This window comes from Talpa occidentalis, unplaced genomic scaffold (genome assembly GCF_014898055.3).
Source record: "Talpa occidentalis isolate TD23 unplaced genomic scaffold, MPIMG_talOcc4v2.1 talOcc4.14, whole genome shotgun sequence".
Classification (NCBI taxonomy): domain Eukaryota; kingdom Metazoa; phylum Chordata; class Mammalia; order Eulipotyphla; family Talpidae; genus Talpa; species Talpa occidentalis.
Window position 1 is genome coordinate 25,754,706 of NW_023601433.1, and position 15,690 is coordinate 25,770,395.

At 40.5% G+C, this 15,690-nt stretch overlaps 1 protein-coding gene and 1 pseudogene across 1 annotated transcript in view; one reads left to right on the forward strand and one right to left on the reverse strand.

The window, feature by feature from the left end:
• Nucleotides 1-15,690, forward strand: part of LOC119244449 (putative ankyrin repeat domain-containing protein 19) — a 279,339-nt gene that overhangs the window by 211,661 nt on the left and 51,988 nt on the right. The gene's annotated exons all lie outside the window — the stretch shown is intronic.
• On the reverse strand, nucleotides 13,032-14,060 carry LOC119245222 (cytochrome b5 type B-like; annotated as a pseudogene).

Consider the following 15,690-nt stretch of genomic DNA (forward strand, 5'->3'; position numbering starts at 1 on the left):
AAAAGAAACTTCTTCAAAGAGGAAATACAAATGGTCAACAGACATATAAATAAAATGTTCAACATCACTTGTAATCAGGGAAATGCAAATCAAAACTACAATGAGATACCATCTTACACCAGTGAGAATGGCACATATTTATAAAACTAGCAACGACAAATGCTGGCGAAGACATGGAGAAAAAGGAACTCTCCTGCACTGCTGGTGGGAGTGCAAACTGGTCCAAACACTATGGAGAGCTGTGTGGCGATTCCTCAACCTACTAAAGATAGAGCTTCCATATGATCCAGCAATTCCACTCCTAGGTATTTACACAAGGACACAGAAATATAATTCCAAAGGGCACCTGCACCCCTATGTTATAGCAGCACTGTTTACAATAACTAAGCTATGGAAACAACCCAAATGCCCAAAAATAGACGACTGGATCAAGAAGACATGGTATATATACACAATGGAATATACAACATGGATTGAGCTGGAGGGGATCATGCTCAGCAAAATAAGCCAGAAAGAAAAAGAAAAATACCGGATGGTCTCACTCATAGCAGAAATTTAGAAAACCTAAATAAGAGACCAGGAAAAAGACTAACTATAATAAAGAAAAAATCAAAATCAACAAGTAACTATAAAACAGAGAAATACTACTGGGGTGGGGGAGGGGCGGGGAGAGGAAGGATTAGGGTCAAAATAAGGGGGGTGCAATTGCATGGGAAATATAACCAAAATGAAAATGCACACATTGTGCAAAAATGAAAAATGATGTAAGAATTATATAAAATATTTAAAAAGAGAGAAAAGGAGAGAGAAGTGCAAAGGATGAAGCAAGAGGACAGTCTTCAACAATTATCAGACTCCATGAAGAGAGGAAATGTAAGCGTTATAGGCATGCCAGAAGGTGAGGAGAGAGACAAAGGAACTGAGAAAATATCCGAGAAGATAATTGAAGAAAACTTTGCAAGCATGAAAAAGGAGATGAATATAGACATACAAGAAGCAAGAAGGACTCCCAATTACCACAATGAAAAGAAAGCTACAGCAAGACACATAATGGTAAAGCTTACAAGAGTCCAAGACAAGGAAAACATAATGAAACTGGCAAGTGAGAAGAAACAGATAACTTATAAGGGAAAACCAATCAGGTTAACCACAGACTTCTCTGAAGAAACACTATAGACAAGAAGAGAATTTTGTAATATATTCAACAAACTTCAAGACAGCAAATGCCAACCAAGAATACTTTACCCTGAAAAGTTCTCCTTCCTCTATGAAGAAAAAATATGTACCTTCCGATAAACAAACTCCAGAAATTGATTACAACTACCCCCCACTCCAAAAAAATTCTACAAGAAGTTTTAAAGCTAAAAGCAACAGAGGAATGAAAAAGAAGAACGGAATAAAGCAAGGAATAAAATCACAAAAAAAGACTAACAAAATGGCAAATATAGATGCCAACATATCAATAATAACTCTAAATGTAAATGGATTTCTTGCATAAGGATGATCGAGAGGTGACCTGAGGATCACAAGGAAAAGGGCTAACAGAAACACTGAGCAGACTCGCGTGTGCCGGGATGGCAAACTGCCTGGGAGGGACGCCCTGTACTTGTGCCCTCCTTGAAAGTCTCCTCAGTCGTAACTTAGCACAGCAGATGTTCACAAAAAAGGCATGTCTGGATAAGCCCAAGGGCTCACGTACATGGCATGCCTGGGCTCACATACATGGGGTCCTTGGGCTCATGTGTATGGCATGTTGGACTCACATATATGGCATGCAAGGCAAGGTCATTCTGTTTACTCTAATTTATGGTAAAACACAGATGTCCTTGTTCATGATTCCTATATAACCATGCTGAGAAAAATAAAGAATTACTGCTTTGTAGCTGACAGCAGTCCCCTGTCTGGTGTGTCCTTCGCAATCACATCCCAGGTATCAGAGCACCCTTAAAGCTCACATGGATTAGACTCATCAATAAAAAGACACAGAGTAGCAGGCTGGATTAAAAAACAAAATCCAACTTTCTACTATCTCCAGGAAACACATTTAACCACAAACTATAAACACAGACTGAAAGTAAAAGGTTGGGAAAAAATCCTACAATCAAATGGACCAAAAAAGAAGGCAGGAACAGCTATACTTAGATGAAATAGACTTCAAATTAAAAAAGATAAAAAGACACAAAGATGGACACTCATTATGATCAAGGGGACAATACACCAGGAAGAATAACACTCATCAACACACACTCACCAAATGAAGGCGCACCAAATATATTAGACAATTATTATCAGCTCTGAAAACAGACATTAGAGAAAATACATTTATAGTGGGAGACTTCAACACCACATTCTCACCAATGGACAGATCAATGAGACAAAAAATAAACAAAGACACTAGAGCCCTAGATAAAGACCTAGAACTCATGGACTTAACAAACATTTATAGGACACTGCACCCAAAAAAATCCGAGTACACATTTTTCTCAAGTGCGCATGGATCATTCTCCAGAATAGAACACATACAGGGTCACAAGACCAACATCAACATATACATGAAGATCAAAATCATCCCAAGTATCTTCTCTGATCATAAAGGCATCAGACTAGAAATAAATGATGAAAAGAAAACAAGGAACCCTCCCACTTCATGGGGATTGAAAACCACACTAGAAGACCACTGGACTAATAAGGAGATCAAAGAAGAAATTTAAAAATACTTTGACTTGAACGACAAGGAGGACACCACTTTCCGGAATGTATGGGATGCAACAAAAGCTGTATTAAAAGGAAAATATATAGTAATACAGGTTCACATCAAGAAACAAGAAAGAACTCAAACAACCTAATCTCACATCTCAAAGAGTTAGAATAAGAACAACAACAACAAAAAAAAAAAACCCTAAAGCCAGTAGAAGAAAGGAAATAATAAAAATCAAAGCAGAAATAAATGAAATGAAAATTAAAAAAAACCAACCAAAAGATCACTGAAACCAAAAGTTGGTTCTTTGAAAAAATAAACAAAAGAGACAAACCTCTAGCCAGGCTTACAAAGAAAAAATGGGAGAAAACACATATAAATAATATTATAAATGAAAGAGAAGAAATCACAACAGACACAGTAGAAATCAAAAGAATAATCAGAGATTCCTATGAACAATTATATGCAAACAAATTCAACAATGTAGAAGAGATGGACAAATTCCTAGAACAATATAATCATTCAAAGCTGGACAAAGAAGAGATAGAACACCAAAACAGACCAATTACAAGCAGTGAAACTGAGGCAGTAATCAAAGCACTCCCCAAAAACAAAAGCCCAGGCTCAGATGGCTTCACAAATGAATTCTACCAAAAGTTCAGCAGTGAATTAGTGCCTATTCCTACACAAACTCTTTCAAAAAATTGAAAAAGAAGGAATACTATTAAATACGTTCTACAAAGCCAACATTATATTAATACCAAAACCAACAAAGACAGCACAAAAAAGAAATTACAGGCCAATCTCCCTAATGAACACTGATAAAAAAAATCCTCAACAAAATCCTTGCCAACAGAATCCAACAATGTATCAAAGGGATGATTAAGTGGAATTCATCCCAGGGGCACAAGGATGTTTCAACATATGAAAATCGATCAGTATAATCCAACACATCAACAAAAAGAAAAACAAAAACCTTATGATCTCATCAATAGATGCTAAGAAAGCATTCAACAAAGTCCAACATCCATTTACGATGAAGGCCCTTAAAATTCTCAGGATAGAAGGAACGTGCCTTAACATGATAAAAAGCCATATATGACAAACCTACTGCCAATATTATTCTCAATGGCAAAAAGCTGAGGCCTTTCCTTTAAGTCCTCTCTCACCGCTGCTCTTCAACATAATACTGGATGTCTTACCCAGGGCAACAAGACAAGAGAAGACATATGAGGAATCCAAATAGGCAAAGAAGAAATAAAACTGTCACTATCTGTAGATGATATGATAATATACATAGAGAACCCTAAAAACTCCTAGAAAAACGACTCAAAATAATCAAACAATTTAGTAAAGTAGCAGGATACAAAATCAACACACAATAGTTAGTAGCCTTCCTATACACAATCAATCTGAAGAAGAAGAAATCAAGAAAACCATTCCTTTTATGATTGAAACAAAAAAATATCAAACACTTGGGAATAAACCTAACAAAAGAGGTGCAGAACCTCTACAAAGAAAATTATCAAACACTTAAAAGAAATAGAAGAAGACACAAAGAAACGGAAAGACATCCCCTGCTTATGGATTGGAACAATTAACATTATTAAAATGTCCATCCTAACACAAGTAATATACAGATTCAACGCTATTCCAATAAAAATCTCAATGACATTCCTCAAAGAAATAGAACAAATATTGATGAAATTCATATGGAACCACAAAAAGCCATGAATAGCCAAAGCCCTACTGATGAAAACAAAGGAGAAAGGAGGTATCACACTTCCAAACTTCAAGCTATAACACAAAATCATAATAATTAAAACAGTTTGGTATTGGAACCAAAACAGACACACAGACCAATGGAACCAAATGGAGAGCCCAGAAATAAAGTCACACTTCTATGGACAACTGATCTTTGACAAAGTAGCAAAAAATACGCAATGGAACACGGGCAGTTTGTTCAATAAATGGTGCTGGGAAAACTGGACCACTTCATGCAAAAAAATGAAATGAGACCACTACCTCTGACCATGCACAAAAATCAACTCAAAATGGATAAAAGAATTGGCATAAGACCAGAAGCCATAAAATATACAGAAGAAAATGTAGGTAAAACACTGTAAGACATATATCACAATAACATCTTTAAAGACTCATCACCCAATGCAAAGAAAGTTAAGGAAAAGATAAACACCTGGGATTACATCAAAATGAAAAGCTTCTGTACAGCAAAAGAAAGATGAACCAAAACAGAGACACCCCACTAATTGGGAAAAAAATCTCTGCACTCCATTCAACTTATTAGTAACAGATCACAAAGCTATACAAAGAACTCATATGACTCAACAAACATAAAATAAACAATTCAGTCAAGAAATGGGCAGAAGAACTTAAAAGACATTTCTCCAAACAGGAAATGCAAATGGCCAAAAGCATATGAAAAATTATTCAACATCCCTTATAATCAGGGAAATGCAAATCAAAATGACACCTTATACCAGTAAGAATGGCACATATCAAAAAAACAAGATGGGGTGGGGGGGTGGCCCTCCCTGGCATTGTGTGAAAGTTTACTGGCATTGCTTGGCAACCCCTGGTTATCCCAAGTGAAAGTTTCCAAACCCTCCTGGAGCTTGGCTGCTGGTGGGTTGTGGCGGGATTGCTGGCTCTTGAATCAGTGGTTGATTCCTCTAGCAGTGCCAGTTTTGGGTGCTAGAGGCAGCGAACTACCCAGGAAGAGAGGAGGCCTCTCTGAAGTCCTGAGCTGTGCCATGAAGAGGTTTTTTTGGCTGGTTTTTCTGGGGCTCCTCCTCCATTCTCAAAGGAAAGTTTCAGTAACTGTATTGACTCAAGGCAGCTTAGATATGGCAACATCCAAGAAAAGGGTCTCAAGAAGATCCACAGAGCTCCAGCTGCCAGTGATGTAGCAGGAGTGCAGTGATTCTTCTGCTGCGGAAATGTGCCTTCAATGGTGTAGACCAGCAGCTCAAGTAATAGGTACTGCAAGGTGGCAGAGAGGAGGCAGGAAGTCCTGAGGAAAAGGCAAACTTCTTGGGCTCAGTCCATTGGCACCAGCTCTCCTTTTCACTGCAGCCCTCCAGACACATCTTGGAAGTGAATCCCAACAGTGCTCAGAAGCAGACTCAAACCCCATAGAGCTCATAGGGCCTCCTATATCAGGGCCTGATAGGGCCTCCTTCTACATCAGTGATCTTCAGCAACCCTCTGCCCTCCTGGCCACCAGAAACAGGGCTGAGCCACCGTTAATGAGTCATTTCTCAAGCTTTTACTTCCTTGTGATGAGGAAACAAGGTTGGTTGTTTGCATTTTTTTCGCTACTTTCTTAATGTGGGCCTGTATCACTATATACTTTCTTCTTAGAACTGCTTTTTCTCTGTTCCATATGTTCTGAAAGGTTGCGCCCTCGTTATCATTTGTCTCAAGGTATATTCTGATTTCCTTATTAACCCAGTGATCATACAGTAGTCTACTGTTCAGTCTCCATGTAGTAGAAATTTCCTTGTTTTCCTTTTGTAGTTGATTTGTAGCTCAGTACCTTTACAGTCAGATAAGACTTGGTATGGTTTCTATCTTCATCAACTTATTGATATTTGACATCCCTCATAATCAGGGAAATGCAAATCAAAACCACACTGAGATACCTTACACCAGTAAGAATGGCACATATCAAAAAAAACAAGCAACAACAAATGTTGGCGAGGATGTGGTAAAAAAAGGAACTCTCCTGCATTGTTGGTGGGAGTACAAACTGGTCCAACCACTATGGAAAGCTGTCTGGAGGTTCCTCAGTCTACTAAAAATGGAGCTACCATATCACCTGGCAATTCCACTACTAGGGATCTACCCAAAGGACACAAAAACATTGATTCAAAGAACGCCTGTACACCTATGTTTACTGCAGCACTATTTACAATAGGTAAAACCTGGAAACAACCCTTATGCCCAAAAATAGATGACTGGATCAAGAAGATGTGGTATTTGTACACAATGGAATATTACTCAGCAATCAAAAAAGATAAACTCACGCCATTCGCAGCAACATGGATGGAGGTGGAAGGAATTATGCTCAGTGAAATAAACCAGAAGGAAAGAGAAAAATATCGGATGGTTTCACTTATAGCAGGAATATAGGGGAACCAAATAAGACATCAGTGTAAAAAAAAAAAATAACAGTACAAAACACAACAAAGCAAAAACAGGCAATTACAATCAGAGACATCCTGCAGGGGAGGTCCAGGGAGAGGGATCAGAGGGAGCGAGGGAGGAGCACAGGGGACTGTGGTGATGGTGCACGGGTGCATTAGTGAAGGAAATTCGGGGAAATCCGAAACCCCACAGCCGCAAACGACGTCCTGGGGAGAGAGAAGCGCTCACCCGGGCTGTGTCTGTGTCGGGTCAGTTTCGTCCGGCCCATCCGGAGCCTGCACGACCCTCCCCCTCGGAGACCAGCAATGAGGCGTCGCTGGTCCCCGCGCCGGCCGCGCCGCCTCTCCCCCTGGTGAGACGGGGCAGGAGTCCCGGGGCCAGGAGCAAAGCCGCGTCCTCCTCCACCCGCCCTCCCGGCGGGGCTTCCCGGCCGCCCGCCCCAGCGTGCTCCTCGCCTGTGCCCTGGCCTGGGCCTCCAGCCGCAGAAGGCTCCAGAACCTTCTCCGCAGGCCCCGCGGCCCCTGAACCCTGCGCCCAGGAGCCACAGCGCACATGCGCAGAAGGCCTGAGCGGCTCCGGAGTTGGCACCAAAATGCTCACGGGACGTTTCCCATAATCCCGCGCGCCTCTCCCGGAATAGGGTCTTCAAGCCTTTGAAACGCAGCAAACGACAACCCCTCAAACTCAAACAAAACTCTTCTTCCAAGACAGCCTAGAACAAGTGAAGCCTTTCCTGAATGGCTGTCAATTTGTCCAGCTGTTTTCCTCAACTAATTCCCTGAGACTTCTCCAAAGTGAGCCGCTGGGTGCGTCTTAAGGCTGCTCTCTTTACAAAGCATGCAAAACATTGACTGAAAGTCTGTTTAAAACCCTTCTTCCAAGGCACGTAAATCCAGAGTATTTACCAACTGTTGCCACCACCCTGCATTTGCTATTTTTCTGTCTCGTCCATTTTCACTGTGATGAAAATGTCTTTGACCCTAACTGACTACAGGATAGTTGTAGGTAAGAAGCACGAGACTGGCGACATTCCTTTCAGATCTAGAGCCAGTGTCTCAGTCACCAGGGACGGGCGCAGTGGACCTGTATCTGGGCAGTATTTTAGTCACGAGGAATGTAGATGCTTTCCTTCTTTTTTTTTTTTTTTTTTTTTTGTTTGTATTTATACAAGCACTGGGTACAGTCAGAAGCGCGGGAGGGTGAGAGAATTCACCAGAGCCAGAGCGGGGAGCAGAGCAGGCAGAAGGACCGAAGTACACTGCTGAGGGGAGCTGAGGGCGGCAGGAGAGGTCTGCGCGCCATGTGGGACCCTCCTCCGGTGGCCGGGGAGCAGCCGGGGATTGAACCGGCGCTGCAGAGGCTGCGGGCAGCTTCGCAACCCAGCGCTCAACCGCTGCGCCACCGGGGAGGCCCTAGATGCTTTCCTTCTTTCATTCCCTCTAACTAGTGGAAGCAACACACAGACACTTCCCTGAAATGTAATGATGACCAATTCTCTTGTCTCCGTCTTCCACCATGTGTCACAAGCACTTTCTTCTCTGCATCCATTGCCACATTCATGCATAATTTCAACTCTTAACACAGTCCAATTTTGAAAATTGGACTAGTTCATAAAGAGAGGGTCAAGGAACAGTTTCCAACTCATAGGCAAAATACTATGAAGGGCTTAGAGTAGTAGCCACCACACAAATAGTAGGAAGATTGAACCAGATATAAAAATATGCAACCCCATGGGTGAAACACCAAGAGATGTCAACATATGTTATTTTCTCTTTTTGTGCTTTGAAGTGATGAGACCATTGAAGACTGTGAAATTTGGGGGCACATTCCACAAATCTTACACAACGTTCTTTATGATCTTTCTATAATTTGTTATAATGTTTTTCATTTTATTTCCTCTTTGCACGAAGAGTTGGACAATGTTGATATTTTCCTGTCTTTTTTGGCTACAATATATTTTCATTAATAAATGAGATTCATTTTCTTAAAAAAAGCATCTTATATTTGGGGCAGAATGGGTAGAATTGTCAGAAGTATGCGACAAAATACAAGCATAGAGACATAGCTACAATTTATGCGTTGTTTGTCCAAAACAAATTGTAAAACTCTAAATCACTTGCCCCTTTCATTAAGCCCCTTTCATTAAGCCCCTTTCACTTGCCCCTTTCAACAGTCCATTCACACTGTTCTACATCTTGTAGTCTCATCTCACTTTTTTCATTCTTTGTTCATTAAACATTCATCAATCAGAAAACACTGAACTTTAGCATTATGAGCTAACAATCCTGCCACAAAATTAATAATTCTGGATATTTTTCTTCAAATGTGGTTTGTTGAAACATATGGTACCATCTTTCATGGCATAATTTGCCTTTTCCACTTCAAAATTACATATTGGATCTTTTGAGAAATGACTTTTTATTTTTTTTGTTTGTTTGTTTTTTGTTTTTTGTTTTTTTTTTAAATATTAAATTTTATTTTTATATTCCCCCATACAATTGCAAACGCCCCATTCTGACCCCAATCCTTCCCCTCCCACCCCCCACCCCCCAAAAAGTGTCTCTGGTTCATAGTTTTTTGTTGATTTTGATTTTCACTTTCTTATATTCATTTTCCTGGTCCCTTATTTAAGTTTTCTAGATTCCTGCTATGAATGAGACCATCCGGTATTTTTCTTTTTCTTTTTGGCTTATTTCGCTGAGCATGATCCCTTCCAGTGCCATCCATGTTGCTGCAAATTGCATGTGTTTATCTTTTTTGAACGCTGAGTAATATTCCATGGTATATATGTACCACATCTTCTTGATCCAGTCATCTATTTTTGGGCATTTGGGTTGTTTCCAAAGCTTAGCTATTGTAAACAGTGCTGCTATAAACATAGGAGTGCAGGTGCTCTTTGGAATTGATGTTTCTGTGTCCTTTGGGTAAATACCTAGGAGTGGAATTGCTGGATCATATGGAAGCTCTATGTTTAGTAGGTCCAGAAATCTCCACACAGCTCTCCATAATGGTTGGACCAGTTTGCACTCCCACCAACAGTGCACAAGAGTTCCTTTTTCTCCACATCCTCGCCAACATTTGTTGTTGCTAGTTTTTTTAATATGTGCCATTCTCACTGGTGTGAGATGGTATCTCATGGTAGTTTTGATTTGCATTTCCCTGATTACAAGTGATGTTGAACATTTTTTCATATGTCTGTTGGCCATTTGCATTTCCTCTTCAGAGAAGTTTCTTTTTAGCTCTTCTGCCCATTTTTTGACTGGATTATTTTCTTTGTTGTTGCTGAGTCTCATCAGCTCTTTGCAGATTTTTGTGATCAGTCCTTTATCATTAGTGTTGGGTGCAAAAATGTTCTCCCAGTTGGTGGGGTTTCTCTTTGTTTTTGTTATTGTCTCTTTTGCTGTGCAGAAGCTCTTTAATTTGATGTAGTCCCAGCTGTTTATCTTTCTCTTCACTATCACTGCTTTGGGTGATATGTCTGTAAAGATGTCTTTGATGTGCAAATCCCGTAGTGTTTCGCCTATATTTCCTTCTATGTATTTTATGGTTTCAGGTCTTATGTCTAGTTCTTTAATCCATTTTGAGTTGATTTTTGTGTATGGTGTGAGGTAGTGGTCAAGCTTCATTCTTTTGCATGTAGCGACCCAGTTTTCCCAGCACCATTTATTGAACAAACTTTCTTTGCTCCAATGCATAGTCTTTGCTCCTTTGTCAAAGATTAGTTGACCATAAATCTGTGGGTTTATTTCTGGATTTTCTATTCGATTCCATTGGTCTGTATGTCTGTTCTTGTTCCAATACCATGCAGTTTTGATGATTATGGCTTTGTAGTATAGTTTGAAGTCTGGGAGTGTGATGCCTCCATTTCCTTCTTTTTTTTTCAGTAGAGCTTTGGCTATTCGGGGTTTTTGGTGATTCCATATGAATTTCATCAATAATTGTTCTAGAGAAATGACTTTTTAAAATGTTGTCCAGTGAATGTTCTCAATTTTTCCCTTCTTCTTTTACACTACATATAACAATTCCACTTGTTCCCATGCCAGAAGCACATTTCGTAACTTCCATGTAAAAGAATCAAATTTGTCAGATGAAATTAATTTCAAAAGACAATCATGGTAAATACAATATTGAGCATCTGCAACTCAGAATTTACTTTCTTAGTCATAATTAATGCTCCCCTTATAAAAACAATCTTGACACTAATGAGATTTCATCAATTCTTTCTAGAATGCATTCAACAAATTCCATTAAACAATGGAGCATTTCAATAATTCCTCCTACTGTTCTCTCAATAACCACTGAATGGGCGAGAGGGGTTTTCATTCCTACATATGGCTAGCGGTTGCCAGCCTGCAGTAGCTTCCCCCGTCTCTGTCTGGCATTCTGGACAGAATATGCTAGAGTCTCTCTTTCTAAGGCAGAACTTGATTGCATCCCTAGTGTTTGATTCCTGCCAAAAGCTACTTTGGGGGAAGGAACATCCTTGGGACTGGCACCCTCTACCCACTCCTGACAGATGGGGTTTGCTTTGTAGGACCTGCTTGCAAGATTGGCCCTTAACTGGCATCTGAGAAGTTCAAGTTCAATTGGCAGGAGTATTCCCACCAATCCCTGATAAGAAAAGTTTTCTACACTTAAATGGTTTGTATGACAAATGTAGTTTATGCTGAACACCTGCTTTCTTTCTGGGAATCTGGAGTCTTGGCATGTGCCAGGCACAGGGTGCCTGTGTGTTCACCCTGCCCTGGGAGAATTAACACGTCCCTTGCGACTCCATAGAGGGAAGACCCTCGTAATTCTGTACCTAGCCTCTGCTGAACGCTGTCCCGTGAGCCTTCTCCCTTCACAGAATTTGCTTTGCATCGTTTGTTGTAACAAATCACAGTCATTGAGTAGATTATATGTGCAGTCCTGTGAGACATCCTAGTGAGTTACTAAACCTTAAGGTGGTCTTGGAGAACCCTGACAAATAGACACATACTTGTTTTAGAAATGACCTCTCAATATTCTAAATGTTTGTGGGCTCCTTTCTTCTGTATATTTCTAAATACCAAAAACATAACCAAATTTCACATAAAAAGTAAAAAGTATTGTGCCAGGGAAATACTGAAAAGGGACAGAAAATTTGGCCACAGAGTACTATTACTGAAATTGCTATAATATCTTTTGAGTAATATGGACCTCATTTCCTGTTGATTCAGGAAAAAAAATAAAAGTACTTTAAGAATTTCTGGGTTGCAGTGCTAGTGCTCACCACCAGGGGCGGGTATGCCCACTGTGCTCTCTTCCAATAACAGGAGCCAGGGAAGAGACACCCACAGAGTAAACCTAACAAAGCACCCAAGCCAGCAGCGCTAAGACTGACAGTCAGTAGAATGGCTTGTAAGGGCACTTAACAACTTGCTGTCTTGTTTTGTTTTTGTTTTTTTGTAAGCTTAGGCTGAACTGGGTCTCAGGTGAGTAGCTGTCTGGTCCATGGGGCAAACTACTATCAATGAGTCCGAGGACAATATATACACATGACCTGGCCTCCGGTCCTTACACCATGGGGGCAAGAGAGAAAATTCAAATAGATAGGGAAGACATTTTTATTTATTTTTTTTTAAAAAAAACTACCAGTTTTTTATTCTCAATGGAAAAACAGAACAAAACCACAAATTGGAGCCAGATGAAATAGAAGTGAAATGGAAAATGGTCCTGTTACAATCTTGCATTTTCAAACGCCATTTTACTATGGAGTTGCTTTACAGGGGCAAACAAGATAAAAAACTGTATCTCGGATCAATTTAGATCCTCTTTTGTAAAAAGGGGAATAAAAATTTTCCTAATCAATAAACAGAAAGGCAGCAAAATGGTCTGGCAAAGCTCTACAGAAATAATTATAAACTTATTATTTTACCAATAAAAGATGGTGGCGGGGTGGGGGGAGGAAAAGATGACTAGAAACTGGTGTGAAAGAGAAGGCTAGAGTCTTTGGTGCTTTTCTAAAGTCATATTTTTCAAAGGAAAGATGACTGTGAATTCACTCTGTCACCCCAATTCATCATCTCTCCCTTTTCCCAAGAAATAAAGAAATATAGCTTTGTCCAGTACAAACTTGGGAATAAAACAGCCTAGTCTTAGGGGGAGGCAAAAGCTACCTGCTACTTTAGCTGGGGAAGCAGGAGAGATGCCTTTTGGCAGTCTTAACAAATAGAAACAAGGAAGATGATCATTTGGCACCTGTGTCTTAAGTTATAGGTGAGCAACTTCATGAATAAAATCCTTTATGAAAAATAATTAAGTCAGAATTTTATTTTTGTTTAAAAGAAAAATTGGATAAGCTTCAAAACCAGAATGGGCTGCCCTGTTAAGAATGTCTAATGCGCACTCAAAGACTGGAACGCATTTTTACCCAAGAGCAATGCACTAGGACATACGGATTGCAACTGTAAAAGAAAGTTCAAAAATGTGAAGGTACTGAGGAAAGCAGAGGAGAGAGGGGAAGCTGGCAAGAAACGCGAAGAATGAGCAGGTACTTTGGGAGTAAGGCTCCAAGATGAAGGACATCGCCCCTGATCTGAGGTGGGTGTCTGGACAACCATTTGGGCTCCCAGGGGGAAAAATACAATTGGCAGGATTCTAAAAGAGGGCAGCATTCCAGCCTCCAAACAAGTCTCTAGTTTTCACTCCCAAATGGATAAGCTTTCCAGACTTCAACACGGTCTCCTCAGGAGGATTTGCTTTCCGACGTGTAATAACGGTACAGGAAACCTAAGAGAACAGCGCCTATGATGGGGAAAATCCAGTATGACCAACAACTTTTGCATTCATTACTTTTCGAAGGATCCTTGCTACCATGTTGAGGTTTAAGGTCATTCGGATGCACATCACCAATATAGTACTGCTTGAGCATTTCTCTGGCATCAGAGGAGTGGCCCACATCTTCAAAACTTTCGCTTGCATCTGCGCAGGCTTATTCCAGCAGAACCTCTTCTCCACCAGGATGCTCGTTGAGGAAGCGGGTGATATCGTAGACACGCCCGTGAATCACCAGCCATATGTTCTCTGGGGAGTTGCGCTTCGCCACCTCCTCTAATCGATAATAAGTGAGGGGCTTCTCGACCCCCTGCCCTTTCCCACCGCTGCCGCTGGCTTCCACGGACGCCATGGGGCCTGGGTGTCTCTCCGGCCCTGCCACCCGGGCTTCCGCGCGAACTTGGGAAGACATTTTTAAAGGGCATCCTGTGTAATGAATCCTTACTACATGGAATTAAGTCCTCCATTACTAGAAAATACTCAAGTACCACAAGTCCAATGGAAAAAACTCTCAAAAATGTTTAGTAGAAGCTACTGTTGAATCTCTTTTCTCTCTACCTCTATCCAAATTCTATCAATTAGTACAACAAAGTAAACTGAATCTAATTCCAATCCATTTCATTTATTTTTACATGAGTGGATAGGACAGAATAACCAAGCAGAATTTCTAACGGTTCTCTTGCAACTTTCCGTAACTTGCATTGAGTTCTCAACACTCAGCCTGCGCTGGCTTTGGGAGCCAGGCCTCAGGGTGGTATCATCAGACTTTTAGGTAGATTTCCTCTTCTCTAGGCTCCCAAGGCTTTTCTCTCTGGGATCTCCAGGACTTCCAGTGGAGGTAAGTTTCCCTGTTCTACTGGGTGGTCTCTGGAACCCTGGCAGCAGGAGCTTTTCTTTTTGGCTTGGCTCAATCTCAACTTCCAGAAGATCACACTGTGACATTCTAATCAAAATCTAGATAATTTAGTCATACTTCCAGTTCTCACATATACACATCTTCCAAACCAAGCTATTAAATTCCAAATTAGTTTTTCTTAACCACAGATTATCCACAACCACACTACCTGGAAGCTCCTAAACCAGTTCCCACTGTATTTTTGAGCTCATAATTAGTACAGGTGCCGTCTTGTGGCCAGAACAATTAGACACAACTGGAAAGACATGCAGACAGTGTGCATATGGACACAGCTCCCTTAAGTTTTTATCTAACCCAAATGAAATGTCTTGTGTAACTGCATTTTTGCTCTTGTCAGCAAAGACACAGAGCTTTCTCTCTGAATGCTTATGAGGACAAACCATAGTTTTCTGAGGTTAGATTCTTTTCACCACTGCCTGATGGAAAGGCATTTTTATTCTCATTGAAATATTCTCTTCACCAAATCTACCTGCAAAAACATAGAGACAAAAGATTCACTTAAAATCAAAAATTAAAGCCAAAATAAAAAATGTCCCCCCATGGAATCAAAACCAAATTCCCAAATTGGGGAGAGTTGTGAGCAGAGGAAAAGTGGTTTCAGATGCTATCCTGGACACCTTACCTAGACTTTGGAAGGAGAAAAAGAGTTTGGTTGCAGCAATTACCAAGAAAAGTTCATAACAGTATGCATTGTCTCAGGGTCCAGTGTTCACCACGAAGTTAATCTTGGGGTATTGTGCAATAGAAGCTGATATTTTAAAATGCAATTTCTGTCTTTTTCTTAAACATCTAGATCTTCAGTGGGCTCACAAGACTGGGGGTTTCTTCATCCTAGAGTCATGTTCCCAGGTTTTTATGACCGCAAGTATTAAGGAAATGTGAGTAGTTAGCAAAACTTCATAAGGACCGTACTATTTATCTGAAACATCTCCATTCTACCAGGTCTTGAGTAAGTCCTGATCACCAGATCTGAAAGGAGGCCATGGTTCACTGGTAGGCACAGACATCCTAGTGTGTACAGTGATGAGTTACAGCTGAAACCTCCTGGGTATGTATTACACACTGTTTGATGCTACATTCTTGCTCTATGTCTGGCACAATGCTCAAA